This window comes from Pongo abelii, chromosome 18, assembly GCF_028885655.2.
Source record: "Pongo abelii isolate AG06213 chromosome 18, NHGRI_mPonAbe1-v2.0_pri, whole genome shotgun sequence".
Taxonomy (NCBI): Eukaryota; Metazoa; Chordata; class Mammalia; order Primates; family Hominidae; genus Pongo; species Pongo abelii.
In genome coordinates this window covers 55,400,008-55,417,181 of record NC_072003.2, presented here as the reverse complement: position 1 = coordinate 55,417,181, position 17,174 = coordinate 55,400,008, and the positions used below count along the sequence as shown (strand labels likewise).

Sequence of the window (17,174 nt, the reverse complement as noted above, 5' to 3'; positions counted from 1 at the left end):
TTTGTGCATTTGTGTTTAAAGTAATGTCTTTACATTTATAGCATAATACCTCCCTTCAAAAAAAAAAGTCACTGTGAGCTATTATAGGGGGAAAAAGCACACCTAGAGGAAGGAAGAAACTTCTGGATTGTATTTTTAGCTCATATTTTGAGCCAACATTGATATGAAGCAGTGATGAGGTGTTTTTGCACATTTAATTATGTTTTTCTCTTGTAATCTATACCATTTCTCTACTTACCAGTAGCTTGGGTAAAAGGAGGCTACATCCTCAAGTCTCCAAGTTAGAATGTCTTTCTCTGACTCTTCCTGTTCAAATAGAACCTTTTGTTTTTGTTCCCTTTGTTAATTCTCATAGACTGGACTCATGAAGTCAGGCTCATGTCTGTTTTGTTTACTACCAGATCTGCAGCACCATGCCAGTGAGCAGCACAGAGTACGGGCTCAGTGAATATTTGCTGAATGAATGAATGAATGAGCATTCATACAAGGGTTTGTCAGGTGGGCAGGTCAAATATTATAATGGCTGACTGAGGCAAGGAATAGTTATGAGATGTCTTTAATGTCATATTATCAGTGACAGAATTAGGGCTCATAAGTACTTTTCCCTTTCATAGTGTTGATCCTTGAAATATGTTTATTGAAGAAATGAGTTAATGAAAGAACAATGTGTATTATTCTCTTAAAGACATTCATATTTTATTGGATGTTAAAGGAATATTTTAAAGAGAGACAAACGCCCTTTTTGGCTTAAGGTTGTTGAAAACTAAATGGAGGTGGAGGAGGGGACAAAAGGACAGAATGGGCAGATTTAAAATGAAATGTGTTAAATATCTTAGAAGTAACTAAACATATTATCTATTAATAGTAATTTAATCATAAAGTAACAGTGAATGTCTTAAACTAGCTCCAAAATCAGTTTTTGTCTTTGTCATAAAAATGTGATCAATAAGAAACTCATCTCATCCTGGAAAATGCTTCTCGTAAGATATGTATTTTGGTACACAATGCACCAAAACATTTGTTTCTATTTACTTTGAAAAAAAATCCCTTCAGAGATAGCATGTAGAGAGCAACCATCTGTTCAGGATGACACTTTTGAATTGCTGTTTTTCTGAACTCTCCTGACTCTGTAAATGTTAATTTAAAAAATATAGACTGTTTTCCCCTTGTATCAAGTTCATTTATCAACTGTGTCATAAGGATATACTTATATTGTAGTATACATTAATAACAATTAATTGGCTATTGAATAACAAACTGGAACCCTGGAGTTGCTGAATTCAGTTGCTGTTTTTAGTCTGCCGTCAGACTTTGGAAAAGTAATTAAATGTGTCTTACCTTTCCCCAAAATAGCTTTGAATGTTCATGAAATTAGGGGCAACTGAGATGCTGTTTAGCTAGTTAGGATCCTAGTAGTGCTGGGCTGAGGTACAGTAGAAGGTGAAGGAGAAGTATGTGTGGCAGTGATCTTAACTCCTATACCCACTACTCCAGTTTGACCCCTAAGGCTCTGATACTACATGAGTGGAGCTAGATCCAACTATCACCAGTAGATCCAACTTAACGAACTAAGCATCTCTTCTGGGTGAAACTATATTGTCTCAACACTGATACAGAGTTTTAAAGGACTATCTTCGTGTGAATAATCTCACAAAAACCTCAATTCGACCATGGAGGGCAATGAGGCAAGTCTTATTATCCTATCAGTTTTATTTTACTGGTGGCAAAACTGAGGCTCAGACTGACCTCAGTCTGATTTAATTTGATTTGAGGCCATGTAATGATTGGATGGTAGAGCTGGGACCTGAACTCATACATTCTGATCCCTCTTTATATTACATTAATTCTTTGATTTATCTGGGAAAAGACATTATAAGGGGTTAAATGAAGCTATATATTTCATTTATAGTTGGTAGAGTGTTAACTCCTTCGACTCTCTTGCAAGATTTTGCCTTCAGTTAAAATCCTTTTACTTAAGCAAAATGACACCAAACAAAACCATCCTTATAATACATAATATGCATGTGAAGAACAAAAGAACAACAATCCTGGTTAGAAGAAAATATTTTGTGTTTCATTACAGAGCAATTTTGAGAGCAAATAGAAATGATTATGGGCTGGGCGAGGTGGCTCACACCTGTAATCCCAGCACTTTGGGAGGCTGAGGCGGGCGGATCACGAGGTCAAGAGATCGAGACCATCCTGGCTAACACGGTGAAACCCCGTCTCTACTAAAAATACAAAAAAATTAGCTGGGTGTGGTGGTGGGCACCTGTAGTCCCAGCTACGCAGGAGGCTGAGGCAGGAGAATGGTGTGAACCTGGGAGGCGGGACTTGCAGTGAGCCGAGATCACCCCACTGCACTCCAGCCTGGGTGACAGAGTGAGACTCCACCTCAAAAAAAAAAAAAAAAAAGATTATGAACTGGCCATTTTTCCTGTTACCTTATTTGATGGTATTTCCTTACCCAATCTTCAAGGTCTCCCCATATAAAGAAAGCAGGGTAACATCTGGATTTTAGAGAAAATTAACCACTTTCTTAAAGCTGTCCAATTATTCTGTTAGAAGATGTCATTATTAAGACATTAAAATGGAAGTACCAGTGGTTCCTTCTTGAGAGCCTATTGGAATGAGAACCTTCTGGATTCTATTCTGTAGTGTTGTTTTTGTAACTTTGGACACATTTCTTTTAACCTTTCCCAACTCATCTAAAACATGTCTCATAGAGTTTTATTTTGAGTTTAGAAAGACTGACATTTTTGGATTAAGTGCTGGGATGAATGGAAATGCTGTTCCTAAAGAAGCTTGGAGGTAGTGAAATTATTTTATTGTTTTTTTCAACTTTCTTCTCAGGAAGGTCAGGGAGCATTTTAAACAACTGATAAGTAAATGGTTGTTTATTTATTCATTAAAAATTTGTTGAGTACCAAGTACCAGGCCATGACCAGAACCTTCTTCTGCTCCCTGGTGCTGTGCTGTCAGATGATGCTTCTGAGAACTCAACAAAGACTTTATCTCCCTTATGGAATGTGAGTGTACAATGGCCATTTGCAAGAATTTTATCTTGCTGTGTTGTCAGAAGTAGAATTTTCTGTCTCTCAGTGTGTGATTAGTACTTAACCACATCCTGCCTTATTACTATTAACTGTTTCACATACATTTGCTATTAGAAAGTAAGGTCCTTGAAGGAGGAAACCATGGCTTATTTCTCCTCCATTTCTCTACTCAGTAAAAAACAGGAGTGAGGGAGTCTTTACCTGGGGGTCCATGGATGAAGGGGCTTCACATAACTTGCAAGCTTTCTAAAATTGTGAGAAAAATTATTTTTCATGTGTAGTTTTCTATGAAGAGGGCCCATCATTTTTATTAGATTCTCAAAGGTGTCAGTGGCTTAATGGTTAGCTACTATAGATTAATCACTCTACTAAGCTTATGATAAATTTTGAATGGTAGAAACTACAGGAAGACAGTTATTATCTTGATGTATGAGACAGCATTGTTATGATTGGAAGGCATGCTTTTGGATGGCTATCAGTTTCCCAGCTCTGAAGATAGTAAATTAATAGCTGGATACCCCATCAATTATAACATTGTTGGGATTTTGACCTACTCTTTCTGTTCTGTGATTCTGTGATAATATCAGTCTACATTAGAGAATACTTCTAATTCTTCACCACCCCGCATCTCCATTTTTGTGTGACTCACTCTTTGAACTATTTATACATCTAAAGAAGCTTTTTGTTTGTTTGTTTTTTGAGACGGAGTCTCACTCTGTCGCTCAGGCTGCAGTGCAGTGGCGCGATCTCGGCTTACTACAAGCTCCGCCTCCCGGGTTCATGCCATTCTCCTGCCTCAGCCTCCCAAGTAGCTGGGACTATAGGCACCCGCCACCACGACTAATAACCAGAGGCCTAGAAATCAGGTTTTGAGAACCATGGCCCTAAGGATATGTATGAAATACTGAATAGCAGGTAGGGAGCTTGGTATGAACTCAAGAAAATAAAGAGAATATAGAATGGTTTTTGAGGTGAGGTTAAAAAAAAATCAGAAGATAGTAGTTGACAAGCAGGTTGACACAATTGCCAACAGATTAAACAGAATAGCATTAATTGAGTACTAATTGAGCTAGTTACCTTTAAATTTAGGCCTCTAAGCAATTTTAGTTTGTGCTGCAATTTCGCTACTTTCATTCAAAGAAATTAGGACAATGCAACTCCAGAGATGAGTTTCAGAAGTGCAAAGTGGTCAAACCACATTTCGTTTTCAGGTACATTCACTTTCGGGTATGTACATATACAGATTTGTGCATGAGTATATACATGTATGCAATATGTTCATGCCTTGATACTCATGAACATGTGGATCCATCCACATGAATATATTTATTTATACATATACCAGTTGTAAGGATTATTAAACATAGTTAATAGAAAATTTTCACTTGTAGGGAAATAGAGTAAGTCAAAGTAGTTGAATATCTAATAGGTGAAAAGGATATTTTAGGTAATATATCAATGCTACTTTCAGGGTTAATATCAAAAAGCAACACAGGATATATAAGGAACTGAGTACAGGTAGAACCCAAGCTGACAGTGTCATATCAAGAGATAATCTAGGTAAGAGAAGTCCAAAAGATATTCATTGTAATCTAAAGGAAATTGGCTATGTTATATGCTCCGGTTTTCCTTGGAAAAGTGTGGTTGTTAAATCATCATCACCAACAGCTCTACTTTGTTGAGTTAGGCCTGGGGCCCTGTAATTAAATGCTTCCTCAAAATGTTTTCTGGTGATCTTCTGAGCTGGCTGTTTTATTTACTGTTTAGCATTCTGCAAAGTCTCAGTTAGCATCCTTTAGCTGTGCATTTTTGATGAGTGTGGCATTGCTATTTTTACATGGGTTTTGTAAACTCCTTTGAGGAATGCAGGAGTACATGGAGAGAAGAAGATGGTGGTGAGCTTCTTCCTTTATTTAATTCATCCATTCCCCAGTCTCACAGAGACCAGTATAAAGCTGTATCTATAAAAGCTAACTGATTTGCCAAGTGTTTTTGCTCTGAAGGGACATCACTTATTTTTAGCAACAAAGAAGTGTTAGGAAGGGGAGGGAGGCATACCTCAGAAGGACAGATCTGAAATGAAGCCCAGAATACTGATGAGAGTAGAGTGTAGAACAAGAGTGTCTAGTGAAAGGTTGCCGAAGGGGAGAGTGCAGATCTAAGGTTTTGGATGGTTGCAGGAAAGCTTCTATTAAGAGTTCTTCTGGTAATAGAAAATTTAGGAAATGTTATTAAAAATTTTTAAGGGAATCTAATAAAGGAAAGCAAGATATGGCAAACTGAGCTGGTTGCTTAATTTGTTCAGTAATCTGCAATTTATTTTTAGATTGAGGTAAACTACTAACATATTTATTGATCAACTATACTTGTACAAAGTGTTGTGCTAGGAAATGTGTGTAAAGGGTGGGAGGATAGTATGAAAAAATACAAAATGAGGTACGTGTTGTTAAAAAAATATATAGGACTCTGTGTGTTAGAACTCTATTGAGTGCTTTCTGTATATTATTCTATTTAATCTTTACAATAATTAGAAAGTAAAATTATCCCTATTTTACAGATTAACAGTCTGAGAGAGAGGTTCTTTTCCTTTTTTCTTTCCTTCCTTTCTTCCTCTTTTCCCTTCTCTTTCCTTCAACAAAGTTAGACTCAAATATTAATAGAAAATGGTGCTTTCTTCCAAGGTTTCACTTTTTCTAAAGGTAGCAGAATTATAGCTACGTAATAAGTGCTATCATAGAGGTATGAACCCAGTAATATGGGGGATCAGAAGAAGAAGCATTCAATTCTGCTTGGTTATATCAGAGAAGGCTTCCTGAAAGAGGTAATATTTGAGCTGAGTCTTAAAGGATAAGAAGGAGTTTGCCTAGTAGACAAGAAGGATAAGGCAGTAACAGCAGTGTGGCAGATACCTCTGGCTGCCCACCCAATACCAATTACCTTCCTTTCGGCAGAGTTGAGATTTTGCTGAAGTGTCCCCTCCTCTACTTGACCCAAGGGAGAGTGACTCTATCCCTGCCTTTAGGAATAAGCACTGATTGGTCTAAGATAATTATGGTAGGCCCATTCCTCTTGTTTGATTAGCTTAGGGAAGTGGGCATATGAACCAGTTCCGGCCAATGAGATATAAGAAAAAGTCTGCTGGGAGGGCTTTGGAAATGTCTCTTGACCTTAAGAGGGAAACATTGGAAGAGGTAGCTCTTTTATTTTTATTTTTTATTTTTGTCTCTAGGCATTGCTATGCTGGGAAGGAATGCTTAAACCTGCCACAGCCATGTTGTGATTATGAAGGGAGCCAACCTGAGGACAAATCACGTTTTCTGAGGATGGCAAAGCAAACAAATACAAAGACCCCGGGTCTTTGATGGCATTATTGAGTTGCTGGACAGCTTCCCTACTTTTCATGTTCCTATGACACAATGTTATCATTGTCCTTGTTGTATCAGCGAGAGTGAACTGGAGTCTTCTATAATGGTCTCCTCACTGATAATAGAACATGTGTAGAGGCATAGGGCTCAGAAGGGTCACAGGGCACTTAGAAATCGCCAATAGTTCATCATGACTGGAATGCAGGATATTGTGGAGTGGAGTGTGATGTGAAGGCTAGAGGGAAAATGAAATAATGGGCAAGGCTTAGATCGTAAGAGCCTTATATGTTAAGGGTAGACATTTGGATTTTGTAAATAATAGGGAGTCATTGAAAAGTCTTAAGCATGGTGATGGTGTAATTAGATTTGCAATTTAAAAGTGTTAAAAGAAAAACTTCAGCCGAATTAAATTTAAAGGAGTTTAATTGAGCAATGAACGATTCGTGAATTGGCCAACCCCCAGAATCACAGCAGATTCAAAGACACTCCAGGGGTGCCTTGTGGTCAGAACAAATTTATAGACAAAAAAAGTAAAGTGACATACAGAAATCGGAAGTGAGGTACAGAAACAGATGGATTGGTTATAGCTTGACGTCTGCCTTATTTGAACACAGTTCAAACACTCAGCAGTCTATGACTGGTTGAAGTACAGCTGCTGGGACTGGCCAAGACTCAGTGATTGTTAGAGGCACATACTCCTAAGTTAGGTTTTCAGTCTTGTCTACCTATTAAGTTAGCTTGCAATTCATCCACAAGGACTCAAATATAGAAGTACAGAGTCCTTCTCAGGCCATATTTAGTTTGTTTTAACAGAAGCATTCCTCTGAATACAGTGTGAAAGACTACAGAAGGTAAGACACCGATGTCATTCAGCTCCGGAGCAAATGGATTCACATACAGGCTGGTCTCTCCCCATTATTGTTCCATTTTGGCTTGGAAAGACAGCAGTTATGACAATATGTGCTAAGTGGAAAATTAGAGGAGCATCTAGAATTTCATGAAAGAAGAGTGTGTTGGGGATCATGGAGGATTTCAATGAGCAGATTGGATTTGAGCTGAACACTGAAAAAGACTTGGAAAACATGGGGGAGTGGAGTGGAGCAAGAAACAACAGAGAAGAATGGCAAGTTGAGCTGAAATGGAGGGTTTTATGGGAGGAGAATAAAACTAGAGTGGTCACTTGCAACCAAAATGGCAGAGAAGAGAAATTAAACTTTATCCTGGTTTGCCACTTAGCAGTTATGGAACACTAGGCTTGATAAACTTGTTTCCTATTTGATTGAATTGGGATTACAAGCATAGAGTTTATTAATATCACCAAGTGATATCATATAGATATTATGTACCCCTTGATAATTAGGTGATGAGAAAGACACTTTCCCTTTGTTGTATTCTCTCTAAAAACCCATAACCCCAGCCTAATCATGAGAAAACCATCAGATAAACCAAACGTGAGGAACATTCTACTATTTTATACTACTTTGACCAGGACTCCTCAAAACTGTCAAGGTGATGAAAAACAAGAAAAGAATGAGAAACTGTCACAGATCAGAGGAGACAAAGGAGAGAGGACAACTAAAGTAATGTGGTATTCTGGACTAGATTATAGAACATATGAAAATACATTAATGAAAAAGCTGGTGAAATTTGAATATAATTGAGAGTTTAATTGACAGTAATATACCAATGTTGTGCTGATTTTTTAATTTTGACAAACTAACCAAGCTAACATAAGGTAATAACAATAGGGTCAATGAAACTGGGTGAGGGGTATGTTATCACTGCTGTCTTTGCAACTTTTCCATAAATATAAAAGCACTCCAAAATAGTTTATTGACAAACTATATATATATAGTATTATATTTATATATATACACTTTATTGAGTTGTTATGAGTATTGAATGGAAGAGCACATATGATGCAGCCAGGATAGTGCCTGACACATAATAGGGCCTCAAATGTTAGCTCCCTTTACACATTGGAGACTCTAAACAGTGGGCAGGTGGGAGGGGTATGAGGATTAAAAGACTACCTATTGGGTTCACTAATCAGGTGATGGGTGCACTAAAAGCCCAGACTTCATCACCACACAATATATGCATGCAAGGAACCTGCACTTGTACCCCCAAATATACTTTTTTAAACTAGTGATTTTCAAATTTAGTTTATATGAAAACCACATGGAGATGTTATGTCAAAAATGCAAACAAATCTGAGGGCCTCAGCCTTAGAGATTCTGATTTAGTGGGTCTGGAATAGAGTCCAGGGAGAGGAATTTGTAATAGGTGTCCTTCAGAGACTTTATGCAAGTGGCCTATGACCATGCTTGGAGAATTGCTGCTGTAGACTATGGGAATCCTAGAGTGAGAATTGTACATTACCCTGAGGAGGAAAATAATGGAGATAAAAATGCCTGCCCTACTTACCTCACATTGGTTGATGGGAGAAAAATATAGAAGCAAGCACTTCACAAACTAAGTTACAATCAAAATCATTACAGATTAATTTAGAAGAGAGGTCTGATTAGGTAGCCATTTAATATTAACAACAGTGTGGTTGAAATCTAATTGTTATCCCTGTCACCCTCCTAAAAATGTTTAGCTGCTTTTCCTGCTTAAATGCTCAGATGACCCATAGGACAAAGGCACAGTTCAACTCCTTCAATTACAGATGAGCTAACTGAAGCTGAGAGAAGAGATGTGACTGGTTCAAGGTCATAGAGATAGTTATTGAGAGAATGGGATTAATACCCACTCTTGCAAGCTTCAGTCCAACTGTTTTTTCTGCTACCAGATAATTAATAGGTGCCACACTCAGAGTCTCAGACCTTTCATATGGGCTCTGGAAAAAGAGAATGGATATCTGACTTATTGAGGAGGATGCCAGGAGTTTGTTTGCCTGAGTCCTGCTGACAGTTTTGCTCTTAGAGGTCCACTGTGTTCTAGAATAACTCAGTTTCACTTCAGTGAGGTAGAATAAAAAGAGATCATCTGAACAGGAAAATGGCCCTTCATGGACAGTCTTGTATCATACTCAGCTTCTACATCCTCAGCCACATCAGCTATGTGTCGTCAGCCTGGAAGAGCTCACCACGCCTTCACAACACTGACCAACAAATCAGGCACACTTCCCTGTTGTGGCTCAGCCTAACAGTACTCCCATAAAATACTGCTTGTAACTATGCTATCCCAAGGTGGTGTGCCACTTCTGGGAGGAATAGAAAGCAGAGCGTATCACTGTGTGTTCTCCTTCCTCTTTTTATAAGTGGAGTCAGATTAATATTAAGGGCAACCTTGAAGAGAAAATTGTATACGAGAAGTGGGGGCAGACACTGTTTGTTAGCTGCTCCAACCTCCCTCCCTTTAGTCATCTTCCAGCTAACAAGCCATCATCTATCTTTTGGTTGATAAGATATAAGCAGTAATTTGGTGGGTGAGGCTGCTGGAAAACCTTTGGTTTTCTTAATCACAAGAGCTGCTGCAGCCATCTTGAGAGGATGAAGTGGAGACCTCGAGGAGTCAAAGCTATATCCTAAAGAGGGTAGAGCTGTTGCTGGAGCTGGCATTGTGCCCACTTCTCTCTAACTCTACCTTCAGTGACATCACCATGGTGGGAATATTTTCACCATGGAAATTGGCAAATGCTGCAGATCAGGTTTTTTTCCCTTTTCTTTCTGGAGAGCTAGTTCTTAGACATAGCAATACACCATTGGCAGAGCAGAATTTAGCAGGAACATGGGGCCTTTATGATCTCCCTGAGAAACTGTGCCATCCTTGCATTGTCCAGTGCCATATAACTCTTTATCTTGTGCACTGACTCCCAATTGCAGGGAAGTGGTCCAGCCAGCCTCCCTTCTGCCTGGGGTATTATGTGTTGGCATCTGTTGAGGGTAACTGGGATCGCTAGTCATAAATATAATACAGTGACATCCTGCTATGACACACTGTGCTCTTCCCATCCTGATTAACAGTGGTAGAAGGGTTTTCTGTTATTTGCAGCTGAATGCATTCCTAACTGCCACAGGTAGCTTAGTTGGGCACAGAAAGGGGGAAGGGACAGAAACACTGTACTTATTTTGCTTTAGTTGTCTCATAGGTAGGGGAGATTTTGACCTGAGCCTCGAGTATATTTTAAAGGTAGTGGTTCTCTCAAAGTGTGGTCCCCAGACAAGCAGTATCATTATTGCCTGGAAACTTATTAGAAGTACAGACTCTCAGGTCCCCACCCCAGACCTGTTGAATCAGAAATTCTGGGAATGTGGTCCAATAATCTGTGTTTTACTAAGCCTGCCAGGTGATTTTTCGTGCTCACTAAGGCTTGAGATCCATGGTCTTAAAACTTTCAGTGTGTAGGCAATTCTTCCTTCTTCCCCTAAAATAGTGGCCAGCCACCAGCCTCTCTCTTTGCCTCCCCGCAAATAAACCCAAGTTCTGGGTAATTGTCTCAGTTTGGGAGGGCTCTGTAAGAAATACAGCCATTTTTGAGTGATTGTAGATATGGCTAACAGGCAGTATGTATAGAAATAGACTAACAAGGTGAGAGGATGCTGTCCCATCACTGCATTGTGGCTTTCTGCATGTGACATAAAAGTCCCACACTCAAAGGCAGAGAACTGCTATAAGGAAATAGCCTATGACCATCAACCAGGGATACGAATTAAAGTGAGCATGACTTGTTGCTAAACCCTAAACGAAACCATTCATGTTAATTAGCAGCTTGCAATTTACACACTACAAGATGGATGTGTGGAAATGTTATCCTCTCTTTTTTCTATAGCTTAACTCAATTTGTGCATTAACCTGCATTTCTGCATTTGTAACTCTCCATTCATGATAACATAGTCACTCTGGATTAAAACTGTTTCTTTCAATTTAACTCAGACTCTTTGGAAGAGAAACTCCTCCCATCTCCTCGCCTGTCTTCCTGAGTACCTACAGGATGATCTGAGTTCCTAGGTGGTTTCTGACACTTCCTGGGGAAGAGTATCTGGTTTTTGTGTTCTGACCCGCAATTGCAGTAAAGCAGTCCAGCTGGCTTCCCTTCTACCTTGGGCATTGTGTGTTGGCATCTTCTGGGTGTAACTGGGATCCATAGTCATAAGTATCGTGTAGTGACATCCTGCCATGACACTGTCTTCCTCTCAGCACGTTTTGCCTTGCCACTCTGCTGTATTGCAGCTTCCTGGGCTATGCTCTGAGAAGTGGAGCACAAGCATGCCCACTTGTTTCGTAATGCCTGTCTGTGAGTCTCTATCATTCCCTGAGATTTTGATTCCAAGATGGCAGGGGAGAAAGTAGGCTCTTGTTGCGTTTCCATTCTTTTGCTCTCTTGTTTTTTTTGTTTGTTTTCTCTTCTCTTTTTTTTTTTTTTTTTTTTTTTTTGGTGCCCCAAGATGCCCTCCTGGAGCTCAGAAAGGGCTTTTACTTTCACCCTGTGTATTGGGAAATGCCCTTACTTCATAACTTATAACCTGCCTACTTTATGACTTATGGTAAAGACGCTTTACTCTGACTACTCCAAGCTTTGGACCTATAGATTCATTTTTCCTATAACAAATCCTATCTGTTGCAAATGAAATATATTTTAGTTTTGACAATTACTTTCCCTGAAATAATTTTTATTTCAGAGCCTATCATGAAGAGGTTAAAAACTGAGGAAGAAGGAAAGGGAGTGACATGTTGGACTGGAAATAGGAGGGTTCAGTTAAAATGTGCATTTTGAATGGTGACACTCCTCAGCTCCCTTCCTTATCCATTTGTCTTTTCTTAGGAAGCTAAAGAATGATGCGCTCCACCACAATGAGGGACTAAACAACAAAAAGGAGGCGTGAGACTCAGGAAGCAAAAAAGGTGTATAGAGAATTCTCAGGATGATGCTGAAGGAAAACCCCAGGATGACAGCTATACATTAGGCCTAGAGAGCAATCAGTCCCAACTGGAAGTGGGGGATGGAGGGCTCTAGGGCAAAATAATCTTCTGATTGGTTTTACTGTGTGGAAAGTTGAATTGAATTGCTATTAATGGGTATGGTAGGGTCTAGAAGTCTCAGCAAATTTTAAGGAGGAACAATTATTGACTCAAAAAAAAAAAAAAACCAGTTGCACAAAAAGGAGAGGTAATCATAGTTAACAACTTAACTCAGCACTGAGTGATATTTAAATATCCAGTAAATACAAATTGAATATTGCTTTAACTAAAAAAGAAAATAGATATATTTATGTTGGAAAAAATGGAGATAGGAAATGGATGTAAGTGAAAAATGGTATGGTAAGTCAATAGTTGAACACCCAGAATTGATGAATCAAGATACAGAAGTTTAAACATATTATTTAGAAATATGAAGATAACCACAAAGAGAAACAGCTAAAATATTTGAAAATGTTTGCCTCTGGGGAGTGGAATGTAACCTCAACTTTTTTGTGTGTTTTTTTTTCTAATAACATTATCTCTCCAACAAAAATAAAAACTAAAATTCACCTAATAAATCAGTTTGTTTAGAAACAAATGTGTATGTATTTAAAGGCTTACACTAGCAAAAAACAAAAGCAAGCAAACCCAAAACACTTCAAACGGTACATGAACCTAATTAATATTTCACTTGGTTCAAGGCTTCTCACATTTGCTTCTTATCTAATTTTGGAAGAAACTCAGGGAGATGAGGTTTTTACATAGTCAAACCTATGAGGTTATGCCATAGTCAATATCTTCAGTGAAGCTGACATGAATCTGTTTAGGGCTGAAAAGCAACTACTAATAGACATTGATTTTAAGCTTGTGATGATACCATCTTCTTTCTACTTTAAGTTTTGGGAAGCTCTGTTTATCCCTCAAATCTGTGATACTTTGTGGAAGTTTGCATTATGATATTTGATATCTCCAGAGATTAGTGACATAAACTACTGAACATATGTAGTTCTAGCAGTTTTTGTTATTCATAAAATAGCAACACATTTTATTCATATTTATTTATATTTAATGATAAACAATCAGCTATCTTAGATACAACACTTAATTGGTATGATTGTTAAAATAGTCACATGGTTTATTGTTAAATACAGACAGTGATTCCATCTTTGTGCCCTCTTGTTTATAGATTGTTTCACATTTTTTTGCTTCTCATATGTGTAATAAAAATAGCTCTCATAACTGAGTGGAGGTTTCAGTGAAATATCCCATTGTGACATTTAATATGTTTTTTTGATGCACTTACCTTTGGTTCCCAGTACCATGAAATGTAGTCTGCAGGTTAGTATTCTCATTTTACATGATAAACTGGTCCTCATCGTTTACAGCTACTGAAGCATTTGTATCTGGGACTTTTCTTTGATGAGCCCTTCAGCACATTACTCCTCTCATTTTCAGAAGCTCCCTTTCTTCTTCCTTCTCTGACTTCTTTTTTCCTAAGGCTCCATTTCAATCTCCTAGTCTTTGTGAGCTCTTCTCTGATGTCTCATTTGCATTTTTCCTACAATTTCTCAGAGTTCTTAACACTTTAGCAGCTTTTGCATTTCTTCAAAATGTTGATATATTCGAGTAGGTATTAATAGCTAAATATTAGCAATACATAAAATTTTAATACACATAAAATTAGTAAAAATACTTTTGTGCTATTAAGTTCACATGTGTGATACTTTATTTATTTTTGTTTTTAACCTGGTTCTTAGTAAGTGTGCAGATACATTTTAATGTTACCTAGTAGAAATTCTAAGTTGATTTTTTTAAGATTAATAAAATCCTAGACATAACTCAATTCTTACAAATCGTTATTTCTTACCTGTCATTTGTCAATGCAGTATTTATAAATTAACAGTCATGGATTTTCACTTGAATGCAAAATGCTGGAACAGTCTGGAATGGACATGTGAAAGCCATCTCAGAGGATTACCTGAGCATCAGATGGATGGAAAAAAAATAGTAGATATATGAGCACATAGACGGGTAGATAGATTAGTCTCAGGTTTCAACTTTGTTCCTCCAAAGCATGCTTGAGTTACTCTTTCAGTATTGTGGAAAGTTAACACATCAAAAAGCTTATCCACTATGATCAAGTGGGTTTCATCCCTGGGATGCAAGGCTGGTTCAATATACGCAAATCAATAAATGTAATCCAGCATATAAACAGAACCAAAGACAAAAACCACATGATTATCTCAATAGATGCAGAAAAGGCCTTTGACAAAATTCAACAACCCTTCATGCTAAAAACTCTCAATAAATTAGGTATTGATGGGACGTATCTCAAAGTAATAAGAGCTATCTATGACAAACCCACAGACAATATCATACTGAATGGGCAAAAACTGGAAGCATTCCCTTTGAAAACTGGCACAAGACAGGGATGCCCTCTCTCACCACTCCTATTCAACATAGTGTTGGAAGTTCTGGCCAGGGCAATTAAGCAGGAGAAGGAAATAAAGGGTATTCAATTAGGAAAAGAGGAAGTCAAATTGTCCCTGTTTGCAGACGACATGATTGTATATCTAGAAAACCCCATTGTCTCAGTCCAAAATCTACTTAAGCTGATAAGCAACTTCAGCAAAGTCTCAGGATAAAAAATCAATGTACAAAAATCACAAGCATTCTTATACACCAATAACAGACAAACAGAGAGCCAAATCATGAGTGAACTCCCATTCACAATTGCTTCAAAGAGAATAAAATACTTAGGAATCCAACTTACAAGGGACGTGAAGGACCTCTTCAGGGAGAACTACAAACCACTGCTCAATGAAATAAAAGAGGATACAAACAAATGGAAGAACATTCCATGCTCATGGGTAGGAAGAATCAATATCGTGAAAATGGCCATACTGCCCAAGGTAATTTATAGATTCAATGCCATTCCCATCAAGCTACCAATGACTTTCTTCACAGAATTGGAAAAAACTACTTTAAAGTTCATATGGAACCAAAAAAGAGCCTGCATCGCCAAGTCAATCCTAAGCCAAAAGAACAAAGCTGGAGGCATCACGCTACCTGACTTCAAACTATACTACAAGGCTATAGTAACCAAAACAGCATGGTACTGGTACCAAAACAGAGATATAGATCAATGGAACAGAACAGAGCCCTCAGAAATAACGCTGCATATCTACAACTATCTGATCTTTGACAAACCTGACAAAAACAAGCAATGGGGAAAGGATTCCCTATTTAATAAATGGTGCAGGGAAAACTGGCTAGCCATATGTAGAAAGCTGAAACTGGATCCCTTCCTTACACCTTATACAAAAATTAATTCAAGATGGATTAAAGACTTACGTGTTAGACCTAAAACCATAAAAAGCCTAGAAGAAAACCTAGGCATTACCGTTCAGGACATAGGCATGGGCAAGGACTTCATGTCTAAAACACCAAAAGCAATGGCAACAAAAGCCAAAATTGACAAATGGGATCTAATTAAACTAAAGAGCTTCTGCACAGCAAAAGAAACTACCATCAGAGTGAACAGGCAACCTACAAAATGGGAGAAAATTTTCGCAACCTACTCATCTGACAAAGGGCTAATATCCAGAATCTACAATGAACTCAAACAAATTTACAAGAAAAAAACAAACAACCCCATCAAAAACTGGGCAAAGGATATGAACAGACACTTCTCAAAAGAAGACATTTATGCAGCCAAAAGACACATGAAAAAATGCTCATCATCACTGGCCATCAGAGAAATGCGAATCAAAACCACAATGAGATACCATTTCACACCAGTTAGAATGGCAATCATTAAAAAGTCAGGAAACAGCAGGTGCTGGAGAGGATGTGGAGAAATAGGAACACTTTTACACTGTTGGTGGGACTGTAAACTAGTTCAACCATTGTGGAAGTCAGTGTGGGGATTCCTCAGGGATCTAGAAGTAGAAATACCATTTGACCCAGCCATCCCATTACTGGGTATATACCCAAAGGACTATAAATCATGCTGCTATAAAGACACATGCACACATATGTTTATTGTGGCACTATTCACAATAGCAAAGACTTGGAACCAACCCAAATGTCCAACAATGATAGACTGGATTAAGAAAATGTGGCACATATACACCATGGAATACTATGCAGCCATAAAAAATGATGAGTTCATGTCCTTTGTAGGGACATGGATGAAACTGGAAATCATCATTCTCAGTAAACTATCGCAAGGACAAAAAAGGAAACACTGCATGTTCTCGCTCATAGATGGGAATTTAACAATGAGAACACATGGACACAGGAAGGGGAACATCACACTCTGGGGACAGTTGTGGGGTTGGGGGAGAGGGGAGGGATAGCATTAGAAGATATACCTAATGCTAAATGACGAGTTAATGGGGGCAGCACACCAGCATGGCACATGCATACATATGTAACTAACCTGCACATTGTGCACATGTACCCTAAAACTTAAAGTATAATAAAAAAAAAAATTAACACAGACACACAAAAAAACAATGCTGGAAAACTGAGTTCTCTACTTTTGAACTTTTATAGGTATGTAACATATCAGGAAAATAAAACATTTGAAACTGGGAACTTACAAATAGGTTCAAAAACAATTATTTATTTTACAAAGAGATTTACCCAGACTCCTCATTTAAGGAACATTAGATCTCAGTATTTCATATATAGATAGTCCTGAAGATGTGTTACTCTTGTAGTTTTCATTTGGGATTGATATATTTTGTCCTCCCTATGTTGATGACTGCCAGCAATTCCAGGGATTTAGTTGAATATAAACTGAACCAAAAAATATATATTTACTGAGGTGTTTACAGTA

The 17,174-nt window shown here is 38.0% G+C and overlaps 2 long non-coding RNA genes across 3 annotated transcripts in view; both read left to right on the top strand.

Moving 5' to 3' along the window:
• Positions 1 to 6,509, top strand: part of LOC129050807 (uncharacterized) — a 30,392-nt gene extending 23,883 nt beyond the window's left edge. Inside the window, exon 3 of the long non-coding RNA XR_008514616.1 lies at positions 6,286 to 6,509. This is a non-coding gene — a long non-coding RNA (uncharacterized LOC129050807). The remainder of the gene's footprint in view (positions 1 to 6,285) is intronic.
• The window catches only part of LOC100939848 (uncharacterized), a 213,004-nt gene that overhangs the window by 25,498 nt on the left and 170,332 nt on the right, over positions 1 to 17,174 (top strand). The window lies entirely within an intron of this gene.